Below are 22586 nucleotides of genomic sequence, written 5' to 3'. Positions count from 1 at the left end.
AAATTATGTCGCTATATGGATTCAATGCTAAACTCTACCAGCGGCAGTCATCGTGAGATGGGTTCGACCGAATTCTTTTGATAGTCGTGAAAGCGTGGGGTGCTGCGATAAGAGCTGAAGTGGACATATCACTGGAGGTTGGTGACTGGCTCCGCCTGCCTGGATCTGTCCTGGTGAAGGTGAAGAGGGTATACAAACTATTCGCACCGTGCGCGCGAACGTCGACACTTCAGGTTACCTTTTTCGGCGAAAGGAGATCCGTTTAATACCTGGCGAAGGTATTTCACCGCGAAGATCGGATCTGTGTTTGTAGCTAGCTTTGATGTTTCTTGTGGTGATTTTGATCGCAAGGTGCTCAATTCGTCAGCCTGGAGCTCGGCGAATAAAGACGGCGGCGCAAGTGGAAAATGATAGTGGCATGGTTGAGGCAGGATTAAGACAGGACAGGTTGGGACAGTAGCAACTAGCTGGCATCGGCAAAAGTGACACTAGCATCGGCAAAAGCCCGGACTTCTCCGTTGTCTTCCCTCGCAGATGGCAGCCACGGAGTCGGTCGCGGGTTGGGACTGCGGATGCGACCAAAAAGGTTGCAGCCTGTTAGTTGCTTGCGCAAACATAGTGGTAGGCTGATATGGTCCTGCGATGGAGGATCGGCGTGTTTTTCTATGTAACGCTGTAGGGCTGTTTCTGTTATATTAGTTGTCTTATTTTGCAAAGTTACACCAAACTACATCAATTGCCTGGTATCACTCCAAGTATAACTGTATACCAAGTATAGCAAACTAAAGCCACCCTGAAGATTCCTGGGGTTTTAAATAAATATATTTATTTCTTGGTCACGTACGTATTTGGTCAGTACATTTTCAACGGAGGACTTTCCATTCCTGATTCTTTCGCCGTCATTGTCACACCGTCATCGTCACATGAACCATTGACGTCACTCGTGACGCCCAAATCAACCGCAATGACCACTATTAGATTCAACGCTATAGATTTCTCTCAGGTGTATAGTTGGGTTACAACTGCACAAAGCGCCCGCCTTTTTTATCGCATAAAAGGTAGCGTTGGTTCCACAAAAATGAACAATATAATGAATATCAGAACTGAGTTGAGGTTATTTGAAGTAATTTGAGTATTAGCATGAGAATCGTTTGCCGACTACAGGAGGATTCGAACATTTGTCCAGCGTTTTTCCTATGACGTGCTCATCACAGGGTACAGGGCTTTCTGAACCCTCTGTCAAACCGGTTCGGAACGGTTCCTCTAATTAGTTCCAGTTCGGGTTCAACTTCACGATGACAAAAAAATAATGGTTCAGCTCCGGTTTTCGTTTCACTTCCACTCCGTTTCGACACCCTTCGCAGTAGTGTGAGCCTGACCACTTCGGAGAACTGGAGACGATGCAGTTGTATGCATAGATAGGTGCTTTACTAAATTACGCAACGTGTAACTGCGTCTCTCTAATTTCGTGCCATGAAGTTGTGCTTCAACAAGACTGGAGTTTATTTCCGTAAGTTGCACATTTTCTGCTGAAGGTGGTAACAAACTTCTCACCGAGCTTGGGCGCATACTGAACTTACAGCCGTGCAAATTACATATATAAGTATGTCACAAGAATATCAGCAGAGAACAGTCTCAAACTGTAGTTACGGTACTCTTAATGATTGAGGACGCTCAAAGTACGTCGCGTTGCCCAGATGCGCTCGTTTTCTGTCGGTAGACCATTGCGAGACCACCCGCGAACACCGCAAATGTACTTGCGGAGCTTCAAGAGGGCAAAACATTCAGCGGCCATTCCAGTGTACCGTCGCTCGCAGGAAACAGTAAAGATTTGAGACATGATGCACCGGGCACTAGCTCCTTACACGAGCAGTCAGCCAACAAAGCCCAATTACTTTTTACAGCGACGCTGTATATGGCTAGGTTCTGGAAGAAATTGCGTGCGTCGGTTGAGCGGCGTAAATCGAGAATTCCTTCCTATACGTGTGCCGCTCCCGAAGATAGTGCAATACAGGGCCGACCCGCGGCGGAGGTGAAGTAGGCTTTAAGCACTTCGCCAGATTGCAAAAATAAGTTTAATATCTTAGGTTCAAATAAAACCCGTATCAGATATTAAGCTGATAAGAACAGATACTACACTCTGACCCGCGTCGGCCATGTTTACCTTCGCACCGGCCTCCCTTTGTGGGCGTTCCAAGCGCTTGCTTCTTATCTCCTTCCCTTTCCTTCCGCTCTCCAGTGGTGGTGGTCAAGTCAGCGCTCTGCCCGCCAGGACCGTGAGGCGGAAAGAAATACGAACCGACTATGTGGCCCTGATCCCGAAAACTTGGAGTGGTTTCAGAGAGAGAGTGTGTCCTGTGTTGTGTGTGACCGCTTCTGGTTTTCGAGTGACCTCACAACCACTACTGCATTACGGGACGTCTACCAACGCACGATTGCCTTGGCTACGGCGAAGCAGTGTGTGACCTCGGAGTGCGGTGAAGTGCGTCTCCTACGTGCCGGCAGCGCTGGTTTAAGGGTGGGGGGGCTAAGGGGGCTGCAGCCCAGGGCCTAACCTCGGACAGTAGGAGAAGGGAACCCATTTATTCTAACCAGCTTAGGTTATGGAACCATGGGCAACGGAACTTCAAACGACATGTATGAAGCGAGAAAACCAGAACAAGCAGACGGGACCCCCGCCTAATGTAACAGCATGCGTTTAGCCATATCATTTGGGGAGAGCTTGTCGAGCTGCAAGAACGGGAATCCCCCGCCAGCCCGGCGCGGCCCTCTTTCTAACAAAGCGAGGAGGTGCGTTTGCTTGGAAGACGTTTTGTGGTTTCCTGTCAGTCCGTCTGTCCAGTGCTGTCTGGAGAGGAGGGGAAAGGAGGAAACACCTAAAACATGTAATGTGGGATGAGGACCTAAATCTCCCTTGCCCCTCGTCCCCACTGCGTCACCCTCCACCACTCAAATAGTTCCGCCGCTGTCCTTCTCATAGAAATGATGTGCTGCAGTACCCAACAGTGCCTCCCATTCGACTTTTCTTTACCGTGATGGTAATTGGGGCGGGGGAGGATGAGTACGATAGCAGATGATGAGTCTGATCGCAGAGTCTAGGCAAGAAAGGAAAGAAGACGTCACACGTGCTTTTGACCGCGTGCTGTGGGGCATGGAATGTTCACTGTTCGGGCTAGGGTGGTGGAAGAGTGAAGGGGGAAGTTGGAGAGCTGGACACAAAGGCCTGTCTTCAGGGCCCATTCCTGCCTAGTGGCTGCGCACCCTCGCGCGCGCTCGACGGAAAGAGTAGGTCAGACTGGCCGCCGAACTTTCCAGAAAAAAGTAGAAAAAGATGACTCAGAGGCGACGGAGGGTGCGTAACTTCGCCCGCGCTCGGAGTCACCCTCTCCCCTTCGTTCTCGCGCTCGGCGTCGACGGGGCGAAAGAAAAATCGAGCACCTCGCAGAACAGGCGATTGCTCCTAGCCAATAGGAAGACGAGACCGGAACGGGAGAAGGAGTGAGTTTGTACGGAGAAGGAGGGAATTTGTACAAGGAACTCTATGCGTATGTGAACGCCTGCTCTGGCGCTAGCAACAGACAACAGAGATAGAAAGGAGGTTGATCGCGCGCTGCGATTTAGCCCCGAGCCGCCGGTTAAGCTTGCATAATCGCGCCCGCTGAGGAGCTCCCGAGGGACGCACCACTCTCGGCCAGCCACGGACCATCCAGGCAGCGTGCGCCAGTCATCGGGACAACCACCGTTGGACACCTGCGGCCGCGTCGGATAGACGAAGTGCCCGGTAAACAATTAGCATCCATTCATGCGAAAATGCTCGGTCGGAAGCATCAAAGTGGTGCGTCTAAACGAAAGGCGAAGTTAGAAAGACAAGAGCGTGAAAAGAAGCTACCAAGGATCACAAAGTACCTACTGAATGCAGCTTCCGCGGAGCAGTATTATCGCTCTACTCAGAGTCCGTGTCAAACTCCCAATAGTACCGACTGTGCTTCTGTGGAGGACTTGCTAACTCCATCACCACGGTTTCATGGCAAAAAGCAAGGTTTCACTCATCTTGGTTGTCTGGATCCTGTGAAAACGGAGCCAACCTCGGTCGTCCATATTTCTGAGAAACCGACGCTAACCGAACCCTGTCCTTTTCCTGAGTCAGCAACGTCTACGCTACTGGGCCGGGCCCCTGCCACAGAGCTCCAGGTGTCCGGTCTGCCACGCCCGATTTCTACTACTGCTGATCAACAGGTGCCAAACCTCCCCGATGAGCCTCTTTCTACTGACGAGCGCCAGGAAACAACGCTCCAAGAACCGACTCACTTGTTCCGTGTTAGTTTGGCTTCAAATAATCATGTTCGCACCAACAAAGTTTGCCTCGAGAGGACGAATGAGACGGCTTCTCGTTGCGGCAACAGAGAAGTACAGACACCCCCGCAGCAAGAGGTACGTTGCGAGATTCTCCGAAGTGACGCTGCTAAGTGGCCGGACGTTATTACTGACAGCTTTCAGAGTGTATGCGTTGAGAAAGGGCCATTGTATTTTCAAAATCGGGCAGAAAATTTTCCGTCTTCTGAAAGGCAATACAAAACTCAGAAACGCTATATGTCACCTCGTCTTTTCGTGCGAAACGCTGTAACACGGGAGGCGTACGAGCGACACTGGTTAATGTACTCGGAGTCCAAAGGTTCCGTTTACTGTTTCATGTGCAAACTATTTTCGATTTCAAGCAATCCCAGTGCTTTCACCATGCACGGCTTTTCTGATTGGAAAAGAGCAGAAGAAAAGATTTGCGCGCATGAAAATAGCATCGAGCACCGGAACTACGTGGCAGCATGGCTCGCCCGCTCTAACACGAGCAGCGCAATTGACAAGGAGCTGGTTAAGCATTTTGTCACTGAGACCGCTTACTGGACAGAGGTGTTGAAGCGCGTAGTCGTTGTAGTTAAGCTTCTAGCTGAGCGCAACCTAGCGTTTAGGGGCTTAGGGTTTATATGAGGAGATTTGTGGTTCACCGAGAAATGGCAATTATATGGGAGTGCTTGAGGCCATTGCCAAGTTTGATCCCTTTCTAGAGGAGCACATCGAACGCTACTGGAGCAAAGGAAAAGGCCACCCATCGTATCTGTTAAAAACCATTTTTGATGAATTAATCGAACATATGGCAAAGGCTGTCAAAGAACGTCTCGTTGACGAAGGGAAACGCGTAAAATACTTCTCTTTAATTGTTGATTCGACTCCAGACCTTACTCACGTTGATCAGCTGTTAGTTGTTTTATGATACTATTTAAATGGGAAAGTGTATGAACGCTTTCTTGGATTTTTTCCAATTGAATTGCATACCGGCTTGTATCTTTTCGATACCGCGATGTCCCTCTTGACGACCAATGGCATCTCAATTGATGATTGTAGGAGCCAAGCTTATGATAATGCGAGTAATATGTCAGGAAATAGAAAGGACTGCAAGCTCAAATCAAACACCTGAACGAATTGGCAGTCTACGTCCGGTGTGCTGGTCATTAACCGACCTTAGTTGGCCCGTGTAGCGTTGACAGTTGCCTTGAGGCAATCAAATTTTTCACCGTAATTCAGAGACTGTATGTGTTCTTTGCTGCCTCACCTAAGCAATGGAGGTATCTTTTGGACAGCATGGGCGGAATTGGCCAGCAGCTTGTTTTGAAAAGTCTCTCTGAGACCAGGTGGTCAAGACACGCTGAATCATGTAAGGCCATTCTGAAAAATTTCAATGCAGACTTGTGTTGCCTTGAAGCTATATCAAAGAACGAGGAAGAAAACTGTGAACTAGGAACGAAGCGCACTCTCTCTTCAAGAAAATGACAAAACAAGAGACTGAATTCATGGCAATTTTCTAGAGTGACATCTTGGAGCCCTTCGACAAAACGAGCGTAGCAATTCAGAAGCCCGGCCTAGACATTTCAATTGCTGTAGGCCTGCTGAGCTCTCTAGAAGGCTTTGTTAATTCTTTGCGACCTCTCTTCGATACCTTCGCAGAGAGAGCACGAACGCTAAATAGCAATCAATGTTTCAGGATGAGGGCAAACGCATCGTTTTGAGTAAGCACCCGGACGGAAAAAGCAATAGTGCGCTACAAGGTAGAAAAAGGTTTATCGTAGAGACCTACAATGTTGTACTTGACAGTCTAGGTTTTGCTCTGCGAGTGCGAAAGGCGGCTTACACTGAACTCTGCGAAAGGTTCGGATTCGTAAAATTGCTGACAGAAGTTGGGAGCGAGGCCTGTCTGGCACAGCAGTCTGAGAAGTTGGTAAAAACCTACAAAAATGATTTGGAGCCAGCATTTTCCGCCGACATCGTTCAGTTTGCGAACTTTCTGCACAACTCTGTGTGCCAGGACACAAGTCCCCTGGGAATAGTGAAGTTGCTGCACGAAAGAAAGCTTATTGATGTGTTTCCGAACCTTTCTATTGCTTTGCGAATGTATTTAAGCATACCCGTGGCAAACTGTGAGACCGAACGATCGTTTTCGAAGTTGTCGCTGATAAAAAATCGCCTTCGTTCGAGCCTCCTTGACGACAAGGTGAACTCGCTTACTATCATGTCCATTGAAAGTGACCTCCTCCGCGATCTATCTTTCGAACAGACTATATCTGATTTCGCCAAAGCGAAGGCGCGAAAGATGCCATTTTAAAAAAGGACTGTTTGCGCTATACATGAATAGTTCCAATAAGTTCGTTGTGTCGCCTCCCAGCCTCCCCGTTGCCAATGAAACGCTGAGCAGTGTAATTCAATATATGCAAATCTTCATTGTTCGTTTCTTGTTTGTTCTTGTGATATTTAGCGTGCTTATAAAGAACTGTATTTTAGGTGTTTTTGATAGTGGCCACGTTTATTTGGTGTCGTCCTTGCTTGTCTTACCTTTAACCAAAATATTTTCAAATAATGCTTTGTAATTACAGTTGGTAATTTTCATCTGTATTCTAGTGTATTTTTATGGTGTTTGCATTGCCTTAAGTATTGTGTATATCTATTGCATATTCATAGAGTAACGTGTATAAAGATTACTGCAGTCTGAAGCTTGAATTTTAATAAAGAATGTTTTGGATACAACCATGCGTCACAACCTCACGGGATTAAACTTAGTGATGCAAACAAAGCCTAACTTCAGAAGGATCGACATCTGAGCTGTGTTGTCTTTTCTACGTTCTTGTTCATCTTGAGTGCACTAAACCTTTCCTTAAAGCCTAGCTTTTGCTGAAAACAGAATGCAGCTTAATCACTAAGTGAACACATGTGTTGGTGTTTACAACAGCACGCATTTCAAGCAAGTTTTGTTGTTTTCCTTATAATAATAAATATAATAATAATGCCGTTGATCGCACTTGGTTCTTTCTAATTTGGTGAAATTAAAACGAAACATGGCATATTTCGAATAGCGTAGCAGGCGAGAGGGGGGTGGGGAGGGTCAGTATAGGGAAAGAGGGCCTGCATGCGCATTATCCCAGGGCCCCGTTTTCCTTAATCCGGCCCTGCGTGCCGGGATTCGTTAGTAAAATGTGTCGTGCCGCGTTTTGCAACAATATATGGGTATGTGTCTCCAATGCTATTCAATGCGTGTTTACAGGAGGTATTCAGAGACCCGGATTGGGAAGAATTGGGGATAAGAGTTAATGGAGAATACCTTAGTAACTTGCGATTCGCTGATGCTATTGCCTTGCTTAGTAACTCAGGGGACCAATTGCAATGCATGCTCACTGACCCGGAGAGGCAAAGCAGAAGAGTGGGCCTAAAAATTAATCTGCAGAAAACTAAAGTAATGTTTAACAGTCTCGGAAGAGAACAGCAGTTTACGATAGGTAACGAGGCACTGCAAGTGGTAAGGGAATACATCTACTTAGGGCAGGTGGTGACCGCAGATCCGGATCATGAGACAGAAATAATCAGAAGAATAAGAATGGGCTGGGGTGCGTTTGGCAGATATTCTCTGATCATGAACGGCAGGGTGCCATTATCCCTCAAGAGAAAAGTGTATGACAGCTGTATCTTACCAGTACTCACGTACGGGACAGAAACCCGGAGGCTTACGAAAAGGGTTCTGCTTAAATTGAGGACGACGCAACGAGCTATGGAAAGAAGAATGATGGGTGTAACGTTAAGGAATAAGAAAAGAGCAGATTGGGTGAAGGAACAAACGCGAGTTAATGACATCTTAGTTGAAATCAAGAAAAGGAAATGGGCATGGGCAGGACATGTAATGAGGAGGGTAGATCACCGATGATCATTAAGGGTTACGGAATGGATTCCAAGGGAAGGGAAGCGTAGCAGGGGGCGGCAGAAAGTTAGGTGGGCGGATGAGATTAAGAAGTTTGCAGGGACGGCATGGCCACAATTAGTACATGACCGGGGCTGTTGGAGAAATATGGGAGAGGCCTTTGCCCTGCAGTGGGCGTAACCTGGATGATGATGATGACGATGATGATGATGATGATGATGATGGGTATGTATACCTCATGGTGCCTCATCATCTTCCGAGGCTCAACATCATGGAAAAGCGACTAGTCGCGCCTCGCCATCAATTTATGTGCATACGGCTTTTGACGCACGGCAGTGGATAGTGCTGCATTAAGGGGCTCACATACGCAGCTTTGCTGGTCATCCTCCTTCACAGAGTGAAATGGCACATATTTTTTTTCGGTTTGTAAGGTGACATGTTACGACATACCGGCTTATTCAATATACAGGGTGTTTCACATAACTTGAACCAAGGATTTAAAAAAAGTGGTTAGCCGCAGCTGAATGAAGCCAGTGGCATATGGTTTGCCGGCATGTGGCGCTCCTTTTTTATATTACATTTAACTAGCTAATTAACTAAGGTGAGTTATGCAAAATTTTTAATTTTTAATTTTGGCGCCAAGTGCATTTCGTTTCGTTGTAGAGGGGGTTAAAAAACGACCGATGAAATTTTTTGTGGCAACGTACATGCTGCGTGGCGGTTCTTTTTTTTTTGGCGTTTAAAGAAATCCCGCGAAATATGAAGTAAAACCACGTGACTGCGCTGGTGCGCTATCGTATGGCACGACTCTCAGCCGTTAGTCGATCCTATCGCTTATCAAGACAACGGCGCTTCCTTTCCGTGCGCCACCGCCAATTATGCTGACGCACTGTAAAGTCGATGCCTAGAGCTGTGGTGTCACGTGGTTTCATTTCATATTTTGCTGGCTTTCTTTAAACGCCGAAAAAAAATCTCCACGCAGCATGTACGTTGCCAAAAAAAAATTGGATCGATAGTTTCTGAATGCCCTCTACAACTCAAATAAACACCAAATGGCCAAAGAGTGAATATAGCAAAATTTTCATAATTCATCTTTGTTAATTAACTAATTAAGCTGAATATAAAAAATAGTATAAGGAGCGCCACATGACGGCAAAGCATATTCTGTTGGTTTTATTCAGCTGCGGCTAACCACTTTAAAATCCTTGGTTCAAGTTACGTGAAACACCCTGCATAGATGTGCAAATATTCAGATCTTTCGAATGGAGCCGTTCAGTGCAAAGTCACTGCGGTATGAGCTTCTTAGTTCTACTGTTGCAATATAGCTATACAAACTCTTTAATAGCCTTATCAATCTGAGCCCTGAATGCCGAGAAGATTGCAGTGGGCTACAGGAGTCACAACAAGAGCGACAGAGCGAGAGAGAATCTTTATTTTGCTGACGCAAAGGCCATGGAAGCTTCTTGTGCTAAACGCATGCGTTCCAAAAATTTGTTTCGCGAATTTTAGCTGTCGTGCCAGTCACCGCTTTCTTTTTGGGTAAAGCATGGACAAAGTTCTTCAGAAGCCAGGTGAGGTGTCCATGGCCATTCGTTGTCCCGTGATGCACTGCCTCACCTTCTGCACTACACGGGCGAACTCTGTCGGGCAGAGTAGTCCTCTGCGAGTCCCGTTCACGAGGTCCTGCTCCGCTTCGACGGCGGCTCACCGCGCTCGTTGATGAGCGTCACCAAGAGTTGTTCCAGCAGCTCGATGTGACTCTTGCAGATGGTCGCCCACCCCGGCGTCTCGACCACGTCGTCGATGTGCGAGCACACGAAGTCAAGAGCCCGATTGCGCAGCGTGAGGGCCTCGTGCTGGTGGGCCAGGATGAGCGCGTCTGCTGCCGTCTCGACGCTCAGGCCGGAGATCAGAGTCATCTCGCACGACGCCTTGAGCCGATCCAGTTTGTACCTGTCGGCGGCCCTCAGAAGAGAGACCGGCTTCGGGATCGGTTCCGGCACTCGACCCGTGTAGACGAACAGCAGGAGAGCGGCGAACGCCTCAGGTTCGACGTCCGTGATGGCCACCTCGGGGAGCGCATCCTCCGCCGACGCGTTCTCGAACATGGCCCGAAACACCGGCGACCGGGCAGCCAGGATGCCCTTGTGAGCCGGGAAAGTCTCGCTTCCAACCCTCAGCATGACGTCAGCGTTGCTGCTGCTCTCGAGGAGCCATGCCAAGTCCTCGGAGAGGCGGCACTCGGGCAGCGCGGCCATCCCGCTGCTCGTCCCAGGCGTACTGGTGGTGCTGCTCTCCAGGGCGATCACTTCGCACTTCAACGTCAGCGTGTCGTTGGGCAAAAGGTTGCCGCGGTCCTGCTTCAGCGCCAGTCTGCCGACGAATTTCCCGAACCCCCAGCCCTCGCCCTTGCGCCGAAAGAGGCGCGTGTCGGTCTGTTTCTGGATGGCCTCGTTTCCTACGGCGTCGATGACCGAGAACCTCGCCCTAGCGGCGACCCGCCTGGTGTTGCAGGATACGAGGAATAGGGACACGAAGTACTCGTAATCTTCGCTCGATCCCCTCGGGAAAAGCTTGAGGTGCCACGTCACGGGCTTGGTCTCACCCGCGGAGAAGGTTGAACTGAGCAGAGCCTGCCCGGTACGCTTATGGCACAGATTGAAATTTGTGATTGTCCACAGGTACGACAACTTGACGACTTTCTGGTTGGTTAGGCAGAACCCCTGTTCGCCGCGATCGCTGACAACGCTTTCGGGAGGCTGTACCTGTGCTGACACGTCAGTGACGTCACCGGCATCCATGTCCATGCAAGAGGACGGACCGTCAGGCAAAGAATCGGCGCGCAATAGAAGGGCGGTTATACCGGCGTTGGTAAGTTGCCTTTCGGTACCCTTGTTGCAACGCCCATCATGACGGGAGCAGCAGCCCGGCCGCCTTTAGCTTTCTTCTTCTTTTTGACCTCGCACTGTAGTCCCTCTTGCGGCCACGGCCCGCACTCTCGATGGCACCCAAAGACACGTATACCGTATTTACTTTAATCTAACGCGCACTTTTTTTCTGATAAAACGGGTCCAAAAATTGCGTACGCGTTAAAATCGACTAAGACCCTAGATCTGCGTTATCGCCATCGGCGTTTCAAAATGGCCGCCTCGTCAACGCTTCGAGACTAGCCGCCTTAGCTTCCTCCATGTGCTAGCAGTAGTACGTGTGCTTAGGTTAGTCCGCCCTCCGTCCTTCCGTTTTCTGCGTTCGCTCTATCAGAAATGTTAGAGGTGGGCAAAACGGCTCGCTTCACTGAGTGGCTCGGAACCGCTCAGCCCACTGAAATGAACCTGTTCATATGAACGGCTCACCAGTTGACTTAAATTATAAACTGTGTTATGCTGCGTGACGCATCCACCCTGTCTCGTTTTCTTTTCTTTTTAAGCCGCCCTTCCATCCTCCCTGCCGTGCGTACCTTTTTTTTTTCTTGAGCACACGCGCGATACTGGCGATCATGCCATCATGCGGCAGGACAAAAAAAAAGATGAGTCGTATTACAACACAACAGATCATTGGCTTCATTTTATTGACGTGCTATTGATACAGGCTCAGGAAATGCCCAGAAGTGGATGACATGGGCGACAATTTCATGACTACACTGATTAGTGTAGTGTAGTCAGCAGAAGAATGAGACAGATGTCAACCCATATCACACCAGACGCAAGACCCTTTATTCATGCGAGCACCCATCTATATACCCGGCAACAGTGGTGCCATCTATGGCTTTGATAGTTATGCAACTAAGGGCACCTAGTGTCGCCCTGCGACACTACATCTACCCCTTCCTTAATACAGACATATTTACAAGCCAGTCACAAGCACATAGTCCTGCAACCTTGCCGGTGGTCTTCTATCCCGTGTGGACCGACGAAACGCTGGCGGCTCGCCAGCAGGTTCGATCACAACGGAAGCACTGTCACCACCTTCTGAAGATAATGACGGGGATAGCTCCAACTGCCCAGGGGTTCTGCCAGGTGTCCGTGGACTTGGCAGCGAAGAGGCTTGTGCTCCGTGTAGCGGCGCAGTTTGGTAGTCGTCATCCCACCGTACCGCATGTTGTAGCGATGATCCCGTTGGGACTGCAGTCAGCTGTGAGGCATTCCAAGTTCGACCGTCTTCCAGGCAGAAGGACCAACGCCCGATGCGCTTAAGGATCTTCATTGGAGGTCCAAAGCTGGGAGTACCTTTCGGACCAGGAATTGGTTTCTTAACGCGCACATACTTCCCGACTTGGAACTGCGGTACCCGGGCTGCTCTTCGTCGGTCAGCGTACACTTTGTTTTTGCGCTGGTGCTCTTTCACCCTCTTCCGAAGTGAGGACATCTCTGGAGCGGGGTCCGTGAAGAAGCTAGAAGTGGGATGTCTGATGACGTCCAAGGATGTCCTGATGTGCCGGCCATGCAGAAGCACTGCAGGAGAAAGGCCAGTGGTACTGTGAGGAGTAACTCTGAAGATCCCCAAGTACTCTGTAACAGTGTTCTTCACTGGTCGCTGCTCCAGCAAGGCCAACTGAATATAAGATTTGAGCACACGGTTGAACCTTTCCACCTGTCCATTTGCCTGTGGGTGATACACAGCCGAGAAGCTGTGCTTGATGCCCTTGTCTTGAAGAAAGGACTCGAATTCTCGGGATGTAAATTGTGGTCCATGATCCGAGACCAGTTCGTCGGGGTAGCCTTCTCGTGCAAATATTGACAGGAGGAAGTCCATCACTTTAGTGGGAGACACATCCCTGCAGAAAGCAACTTCTGGCCATTTGGAAAAATAATCAACAACCGATATAACGAAACGGCAATCGGCTGGTGCACGCTCAAATGGGCCCACAATATCAATAGCTATCTTGCTCCAAGGTTTATCTGGAAGGGCCACTGGCTGTAGTGGAGTGGGATAGCTCTTAGCACTTTTGTCTGCCGACTGGCAGACCGTGCAGTTTCGGATGGCAGTCTCTACTTGTTTGTCCAGACCTGGCCACCAGTACTTTTCACGAAGACGTTGCTTGGTCTTCACAATTCCCGGGTGCGATTCATGGGCAAGCTGAATAAACGTAGCAGTGAGCTTGGCTGGAACCACAATACGCTCCGAGCGCATAAGCAGACCATCTGCTACTGACAATTCCTCCCGGACCTCATAGTAAGGAGTCAGTTCAGCAGTCAAAGATTTCTTTGGTGGCCATGCTGTCTGAACAAAATGAACAACCTCCTGGAGTTTGCAATCCTCGGCTGTAGCAAGTCGAAGGTCATTGACATGAACTGAAGATGTGACCAGAGACACAACTTCCTCTTCAATCTAAAGGCAATCTTCTGTTTCTGGAACAGGCAGCCGGGACAAAGCGTCTGCTACCTTGTTGTATTCTCCACGTCTGTACTGAACTGTGAAATTGTAATGAAGCAAACGAGCGGTCCACCTTGTGATGCGAAGTGGTCGCTGTCCTGTGCTTTGTGTCGAAAGTAGAGATACTAGGGCTTGATGGTCCGTTACCAACGTGAATGGTCGTCCCCAGAGATAAGTGTGCCATTTCTCGCATGCCCACAGACACGCCAGGGCCTCCCGCTCTCCCGCTGAGTACTTCCGCTCCGTTTCTGTCAGAGTTCGGGATGCGAGGGCAACAGTCCGAGTGTGTGGGCCGTGAGCCTGTTGTAGTACTGCTCCCAGGCCATAAGCAGACGAATCTGTGGCCACAATAACAGGGAGCGTCGGATCGAACATTTGCAGTATCTTGTGCGATGATAGGAGCTTCTTTACCCTTGCAAAGCTCTTTTCGGCAGCGTCATCCCATTCAAAATGTACATCCTTACGAAGCAACCTACGCATAGGTTCTACCTCTTCAGCCAGGTGGGGAATAAACTTAGCATAGTACTCAACCAAGCCCAAAAATGAACGCAGCATGCTTGTGTCTGTGGGGGTGGCAGCGTGAACAATGGCATCAACCTTGGCTTGAAGGGGAGCTATTCCTTCCGAGCTGACGCGATGCCCAAGAAATGGTAACTCTGATGCATTAAACACGCATTTATCATTGAGCTTAAGTCCAGCTTCAGAGATTCGTTGAAGAACTTGCTCCAGATTTCTCAAATGCTCTTTTTCAGTCTTGCCAAAGATAATGATGTCGTCTAGGTAGCACAGTACCCCTTTGCAGCCTCGCAGGACCGTTGTCATGAGGTGTTAAAACGCAGCTGGGGCTGATGCCAGTCCGAAGCACACCCTTTTGAAACGAAAAAGGCCATCGTGCGTAATGAAAGCAGTGAGGTCTCTGCTATCTGGGTGAAGCAGCACCTGGTAATAGGCAGAAGCTAAATCGAGCTTTGAAACGTGGCGTGCTCCATTCAGAGAGTGTAGAAGCTCTTCCGTATGGGGCAAGGGAAAGCTGTCGACTACAATCGCTTTGTTAGGCTCTCTTAAGTCAACGCAGAGGCGGATACTGTCGTCCTTCTTGCGGACTATAACGATAGGAGAAACCCACTCGGAAGCGTTAACCCTTTCAATGACATCATCAGAAAGAAGACGCTCAAGCTGGTCGCTAACCGGCTTGCGCAGAGAAAGTGGCAACCGTCTGAGCTTTTGCACGACTGGAGAGGCTGACGACTTTATCTTGACCTTGTGCTGAATGCCCTTGGCAAGTCCAAGGCCTGGTGAGAACAAATGGCAAAATTTTGCCCATAGCAAAGCTGGCATACCGAACTTTGATAGACTTAGCGGGCTGTGCTGTTCCTGTGCCGTTTTGGCTGCTCCTTCCAGCATGGCACCTGAACCTTCTTCGGCAGCCGTGTGCAGGCAACGTAGCTGTGCGCCCACAATATGTAGCTCTAGAGCTTGCACAGCGTCCAGACCAAGAAGAGAAGTCCCTCCGGGTGCGACATGAATTGCTATAACGGCCGTTTTTTCCTTGTACGAGATTCCGGTTTTAAATTGTCCCAGCACAGGAATCTTCCGGCGTTGGAAGTCCAACAATGTAAGTTTAGAGCTGGTCAATTGTATGCTGTCTTCGAACACGCTTCGGAATTCTTGTTCCCATATAATTGACACAGCGGATCCAGTGTCGACCAAGAACTTCACAACGCGCGGTTGCGATTTGGAGTTGATTGGCGTGACTGCCACTTCAATGTAGACACATGTGGGCTTATCTTCGTAAACAGTGAGAATGCTGATGGCGTCTGACGTGTCCTGTTCAGAAACTACTTCACGGACGCGAGCCGGGCGTCGTCCTCGTGCGCTGCGGCCGCTACGGCAGACTTGCATGAAGTGACCACGGCGGCCGCATGCGAAGCAGGTCTTACCGCGAGCGGGGCACACAGACGGCTCGCAACCTGCTGTGCCGCAATTACCGCAGACACCTGAAATTCCGCTGTACGGAACAACGGCGGTGGCCGTGTCTGAAGTTGGCGGGAGAGCATGACGAACGCTGGCTTGACTTGGGACGCGTGTGTCATTGTCGCTGAAACGCCGGTTATCTTGTCTGGCCATTCCAAAAGCGTCACGTTGGCGTGGCTGTTGTATGATGCGCTGAATGGGGTTAGCAAAGGCTTCAGACTCGAGCTGAGCTCGCTCACGAAGTAGCGCAAGTTCGACGGCACGGTCGAAAGTCAGCGCGTCTCCTTCCAATAACAATCGTGAACGTAACTGCGGAGATGCAACGCCAGTGATGAACTGCTCGCACATGTTTTCGTTTGCTTGCTCGCCGAAATTACAAGAGGCAGCCAGTTCTCGAAGCGCGAGGGCGAAGTCAGAGATGGACTCGCCGTGTAGCTGACGGCGTTCGCGGAAGTGGTTGCGTTCCAGCCGAACGTTGCGCGTGTCGGCGAAATGTCGAGCCAGCGTCTCGCGGGCCACGTCGTATGCGTCTGGGGAACTAGTCGCCGTGGCGTCTTGCACGGAGGGCGCGGCTGAAGCAGCTTCGTTCGGCGCAGTTGGCGATGGAAGTGCATCGAAAATGCGTTGTCCTTCTGGCCCCAAGCAGTGTAGCAAAAGAGCTCGGCGGCGGGACGCAGGCAGGTCGGCAGCTCCAGACGCGAGAAGGAAATTCTCGAAGAGGCGTATCCAGCGGGGCCATGGAATGGCTGGAGTGCCCGGGGAAGCGAGGAATAGCGGCGGCGGCGAAAGTGCAGCGGATCCCATCCTCGTCGCCAAATTGTAGTGTAGTCAGCAGGAGAACGAGACAGATGTCAACCCATATCACACCAGACGCAAGACCCTTTATTCATGCGAGCACCCATCTATATACCCGGCAACAGTGGTGCCATCTATGGCTTTGATAGTTATGCAACTAAGGGCACCTAGTGTCGCCCTACGACACTACAATTAGCACAAATGAAGACTTCGTCTTCGAAGTGTTGTTGCACTAGCGCACGATGCGCGATCGGTGAGAGCCGTGAGACGTCGTTCGAGGAGGTAAGGAACGGCGTCATGCTTTGCCAATTAGGGCTTCTTTTAAGGATTAATATTTTAGGATTAAGGATTCTTCGGTTGCATCAGGTGCCACACTACAGGAAACACACCAAACACCAAAGCGAAGGGCCTACCGCGCACACCGCGTACAGCGAGCAAGTATATACGAGTATCGCGAGTCTGCCCACGCCGGCCACCACTCGTCGGCTGGGAAACGAAACCACGAAACCCCGCAGAAGACCCGGCTCTGACGGAGCGGTGCGGCACGACTCACTGAACGGGGGAACCAGCTTCCTCTCTCCGAAAGAACCGCCGCTCACTTTTACTGAACCACGGCTCACTCGTTCTTTGAAAAGAGTGGCTCAAGAGATCCGGCTCGCTCCTGAGCGACCCATCTGTAATCGGCATGCAAATGCTAACTGCGAAGACACGCCGCGTTCATCATGATGCCGCAATTAAAAGGAAAGTGATCACGTGTGCGGAGACGGATGGAAACAGGACCGTATCACGGGCGTTCGGAGTCCCCGAAACTTGCGTGCGGGACTGGCGCAAACAGGAGAGGCGTTCTACTCCGGTGGCTGCTGCTTACGTTGTGGCCGCGCGGCCCCTATCTTGAAAGCGATGTGTGATGGGGACAACAGAGAGTTTTAGATTAGGGGACGCAAGTTGTAGATTAAGGCGCAGACCCCTTCGTCTGGGTCTGCGCATGCGCAGCACCATCGCCCCTAGTTCTTGCGACTCCATTACCTAAAGCTCTCCGGAGTCTACGCGTTTAGGCGCACCGCGATGTGTTCTCGTCGCAGCGCGAAGGTCAATTCGCTCGCTCCTGCTGCCGCACTTACTCATTCCAGCATTTTGATAGCGAGTTTTCCCGGTCATTGAGTGAGACATGTGCATGCCTGCTTGTGCGCGCGTGACACCATGCTTGTTAATTTAGTTAGTAAGCGAATGCTTACAAGTTTATACGGCTGATAAAATTGCTATCCTTACTTCGGACAGCTGTCTACTAATTCGCTATCTCAATCGATGCTTCGCCTTCCGGGCGAAACTACGACTTTCTTTTTATGTATCGTTACTTTACTGCATTGGGAGTAAATATTTGTTTTTCCAAATGAGAGAAAGTTGTATTTCTATATGAAAAAAACTAGGTTCGCGGTACTGCAAAAGACTTTTCTTTTTTTACGTCACGGAAAACGGGTGCGCGTTGCAATCGAGGGAGCGTTCCAGTCGGGTAAATACGGCACGTATGTGGTAAACTGCCAGCTTCACGAGTTCTTCTGCTTTCAAGATAGACACTTGTGGACGTGTGCTACCAACGCAACCTCGCAGAGAAGTATGTATCTATTCTGCTCAAATTACAACAGAACGATAACGCTGCCGGATACTGTCAGATTGTGAAAGTATTTGTGCTCATCCTTTTACCTTTGTGCAGGGTGGCCAGTCAGGACTCTGCATGAAGGGTTAACCTCTTTGCTTTTTTTTATATAGCCGCTCTTTCTGAAACCAAGAACTGGACGGAAACCCGTCTGGTCGGGAATAAACATTACAACAGTCAAAGGCGGACACCGACCACCAAATTTTATGAAAGGGAAAGACGCACGTTGCCTACGTCACACCTAAAAGCCTACATAAACGGACCCTTTCCGCCGTTAACTTCATTGTGAACGTGGCTCCCATGCGAGAGCCTAAACGTCTTTTTATAAACTTTCGTGGTCGGTGTCCGCTTTTAACGCGACAGCGTTAAGGAGCTCGTGTCGCAGAAAAGCCGGTGTCGTCGGTGTCGGCGTCGGCGGCGTTGGCCGTGAGCGATAAATCCCGGCAGGCACTTCATGAATAAAAAACAACTTGCAAGATGGGCTGGGTGAGAATCGAACCAGGGTCTCCGGAGTGTGAGACGGAGACGCTACCACTCAGCCACGAGTTTTTTTTTATTTATTGCCTGTTTTGTACTTCTATATCAAACAAGAAATGACATTTGAGAAAACAAGCCAAATTTGCAAGTTTCCAGCACCAAGTGTCAGCCTTATAGGGCTGACTATTTTAGAATTCTTTGAGCGCGGTCAAGGGTTCCACCCTTGACAGCCACGCAGGTGCACAATCTTGTGCTTTCTGAATTTCCACAAATCTCGACATGCATTCTCGGAAAAGCATTCGTGCAGGCCGAGCATCCGCATCGCAGTGATACCCCGCCATACGGGCGCGCCATAGACAGTGAAGGCCAACTAGCATAATAAGGTCGAATGGCAGTCCATCATCGTTTTCTATAGATAAATATCTAATACCCTGTGGATCTAAAGGAAAGTCCTTTTTGATAGTCCTCTGAAGTACATCCCAAAAGAAGACACCCGCCCAACAATCTAGAAATACATGATCTATTGTTTCTGGTTTCTTACAGATCAAGCAATGCGAGCCCCAGGGTAAGAAAAACCCACGATCTTCTAAAAAGGTTTTGACATTCAACGTACCCGTGTGAAGACTTGGTCTCTGGCGTTACTTGCATTCTTTTCACCCGCTTAAGCACGTCTTGCCCTTGACCTCCACTGTATATGGCCCTGTACATTGGCACAGGGAGAACTACATCGCATACATCTTTGTACAATGTTTTACGTTTCACTGAAAAAAGGTACTCATTTGAAAATCTAACGGACAAAAACCGTACACTTAAAATAACTTCTTTAAGAAATCCACAAACAGGACCGCTCATATTGTCTGTGCAGACTACATAGCCAGATAACGCGCTCCTTAGCCTCACTTGGCACACCGTGCGCAAGAAAGGATCGCTTAAGTCGCGGAAAAATAACAATCGGTTTACGACCTGTGCGTCAAAAAGGTGCGTCATTCCCAAACCTCCGTCTTTAACTCGCCTGAACAAATTCGTTCGACTGCATCGTTTCCAATTCGAAGCCCACACAAATACTGCGAATACGCGGTGCAACTTCTGTATATGTACCCTTGAACAATGCAATACCTGCATGGCATACCATAATTTTGCGACAAAACATAGATTGCAGACTGTAGCTCTTGCAAACATTGACAGATCTCCACCTTTCCACTTGTCCGCTTTGATCTGTGTTTCTCTTGTTTGATCTTGCCAATAGTCATCGTTATTTTTGTAATATTCCAGCGGGACGCCTAGATATTTAACGGGTGTCGTCAGCCACTTGACGTGTTGGCGAAAGTGACCGGGGTGGAAGGCCATTCTCCGTGCCAGAAGCCAAGACACTTTCCCCAGTTTACCATGCTTCCAGTTACCTTGCCAAAACCCTTCACTACAGCTATAGCTGCAGCTACACTCTCTTTATCTGTACAACAAACTGCGACGTCATCCGCATACGCCAGAATTTTAACTTCCGATGCATTTAATCTGAAGCCGTGAATGTTGCTGCTTTCAATGATAGCTAGGCACATTGTTTCTATGTATATACTGAACAGAAGGGGATTCAGTGGGCAGCCCTGGCGTACAGAACGCTTTAGGTTAATGGGGGCCCCCACTGACTTGTTAACAATGAATCGCGTAGTGCAGTTCCGGTACGCCAAAGCTACCCCATCTGTAATGATGGATCCGACATTAATGTCGTCTAGGATGTCAAGCAAAATACCATGAGGTACACAATCAAACGCTTTCTCGAGATCGAGCTGTAGAATTGCTACTCCTGCTTGCACAATGTCGCAGCACTCCATCACGCACCGCATCTTATGTATATTAGTCACAATCGAACGCCCCATAATTCCACATGTTTGGTGAGGACCAACCAATTCCCTAATTACTTTCTGTAGCCGCCTTCCTAGCACTTTCATCAATATTTTATAATCACAATTAGTTAATAATATAGGCCTGTATGAGGAAACCAATTTTAACTTCTCGGTCTCTTCTGTCTTTGGTATTAATACAGTATGTGCTTCCCCAAAAGACCGGGGCAGGACACCTAGTTCGTAAGCCTCATTAAAAAGAACTGTAAGCAGATGAGACAATTCTTTTTTAAACGTCTTGTAAAACGAAGCGCTCAGACCGTCAGGCCCGGGAGACTTGCCGAGATTCAGGTTATCTATAGCCTTTTCTACTTCCGTTTGTGATATGGGTGATTCCAATTCTGTTCTGGTGTCATCTTGCAGTCGTGGCATTCTCTCAAGAAATTCTTCTTTAAACCTCTCTGCATTCACAGGTCTAGAAGCAAAAAGCACTTCGTAATGTCGAGCAAAAGCACGTCCTATGCTGTCATTGTCTGTCATTACTATCCCGTTATCTTCAATGACATCTATATGGTTCCGCCGGGCGCGACGTTTTTCGAGTCCAAGTGCGCGTTTTGTTGGACATTCATCTATAGCCATCGTGTCTACCCTTGCTCTCACTTGCGCTCCGCGATAACGGTTCTCATCATAAAGCTCCAGTTTCTGTTTGATACTACGCAGATCTTCGGCATACACACCTGGCGTTTCGCATTCAAGCGCTGTTAGCTTTTCAAAAATCATCTTAAGCTCTTTCTCTTTCTTTTTGGCTTCAAACAATAAAATGCTGGATCTTGCTATCGCTTTAATTTTTATCTGTTGTTTAAAAATTTCCCACTGCTCTCCTATTCTTTCCCCACTATCTTCATGGATATTCTTAATTGCACGAATCACAGCTGCATTGAAAGATTCATCCCTTAATAAATTGGAATTCAATTTCCATTGCTCCCATGAAAAACTCTTGCTCTCTTTCCTTGATCCTATTTGACATTTTACAAGGCAGTGATCAGTAAAAGAAATTGGCGAAACACCATAACTGCGGCACTTTGGGATCGTATCCACTAACAGGTACAGTCGGTCCAAGCGCGCATGGCTGTTGCCCTGAACATGAGTGTACTTCACAGCTCGGGAGCCCTCCAGGCACTCTGCAATATCCTCTAGCTCATGATCTGCAATCATTTGTGACAAAACATCACTGCTTTTGTCTCTAACCATTCTTCCAGTTGACCTATCACTTGAGTTCAAAACGCAATTAAAATCCCCAACCGAAACAAGCTGCTTATCAATGCACAAATACTGTCTTAGGTTAGAAAGGAAATTAACGCGTTCCTGCGCCACACTTGGAGCATAAACACACATAACACGCCATGCAATATAACTATATGTGAAATCGCACAGCACAAATCTACCGGAAGAACACGAAGAAACGTTTTGCACTGACAGTCCTGGATTCCTTCGAACGAGGAGGACGCACCCACCGGACCTGCCGATAGCGTGGCTCACAACGGCGTGGTACCTTGCAGCGAACCCCCGCAGCATGTTCGCCGTATCCTCTTCTCCTTCCACTTTCGTCTCCTGCACAGCCAAAACGTCCAGATCTTCTTCCATTAACAACCGGTACAGTTGACTGTTTTTTCCTAGAGGCGAGACCTCGAACGTTTAAAGTGGCGAGTGTAAGTGACGTTTGAGAAGCCATCGTTGATTTCTGGAAACGGTAGGCCCGGAGCGTGGCGCTTACATTGCGCGTCTAGCTCAATTCTAGACGCCTCCGGGACCGCCCGGTGAGACGGTCTCACCACTTTGCGAAAGTGGCTTGTCGTCAGCTTTCCTATCCGCTGTGCCTCCAGTCCTTGCCCTGAGGTTCGTGCGTCTACCCGTAGGCGTCTTCGCAGGCGGTCCCTCGATGCTTCGCGCGCCGACCTTGTCTCCTTGGCTTGTGGCGTCTTCCAGGGGGCTTTTAACCTTTCTCTATGTTTTAACTGCCGAGCTGACGCCAGTACTCCCCGCGACGCCGCTGGCGTTCGGTGACTCGCCGAAAGCGTCCATGTCCGCACTTGAACTACGAGGAACGCTTTTCACGACCCCCCTTTACTTCGTGTGTGGGAGTTTCGGCTACTTGAGAACTTCTTTTGCCGAGTCGTCTGTTCCCTCAGCCGTTTTTGTCGCATAGTCCGGCGGGCTGTGTACTGCCTCTGATCGATCTTCA

The 22586-nt window shown here is 49.1% G+C and overlaps 2 pseudogenes; both read right to left on the bottom strand.

Annotated features, from left to right (window-relative positions):
* Positions 1–1978: 1978 nt before the first annotated feature.
* On the bottom strand, positions 1979–2158 carry LOC142586480 (U2 spliceosomal RNA; annotated as a pseudogene).
* A 7491-nt stretch (positions 2159–9649) lies between these two features.
* On the bottom strand, positions 9650–11186 carry LOC142584188 (speckle-type POZ protein pseudogene; annotated as a pseudogene).
* Positions 11187–22586: the final 11400 nt, after the last annotated feature.

Source organism: Dermacentor variabilis, chromosome 6 (assembly GCF_050947875.1).
Source record: "Dermacentor variabilis isolate Ectoservices chromosome 6, ASM5094787v1, whole genome shotgun sequence".
NCBI classification, from domain to species: domain Eukaryota; kingdom Metazoa; phylum Arthropoda; class Arachnida; order Ixodida; family Ixodidae; genus Dermacentor; species Dermacentor variabilis.
This window is presented reverse-complemented; position numbering and strand designations above follow the sequence as displayed.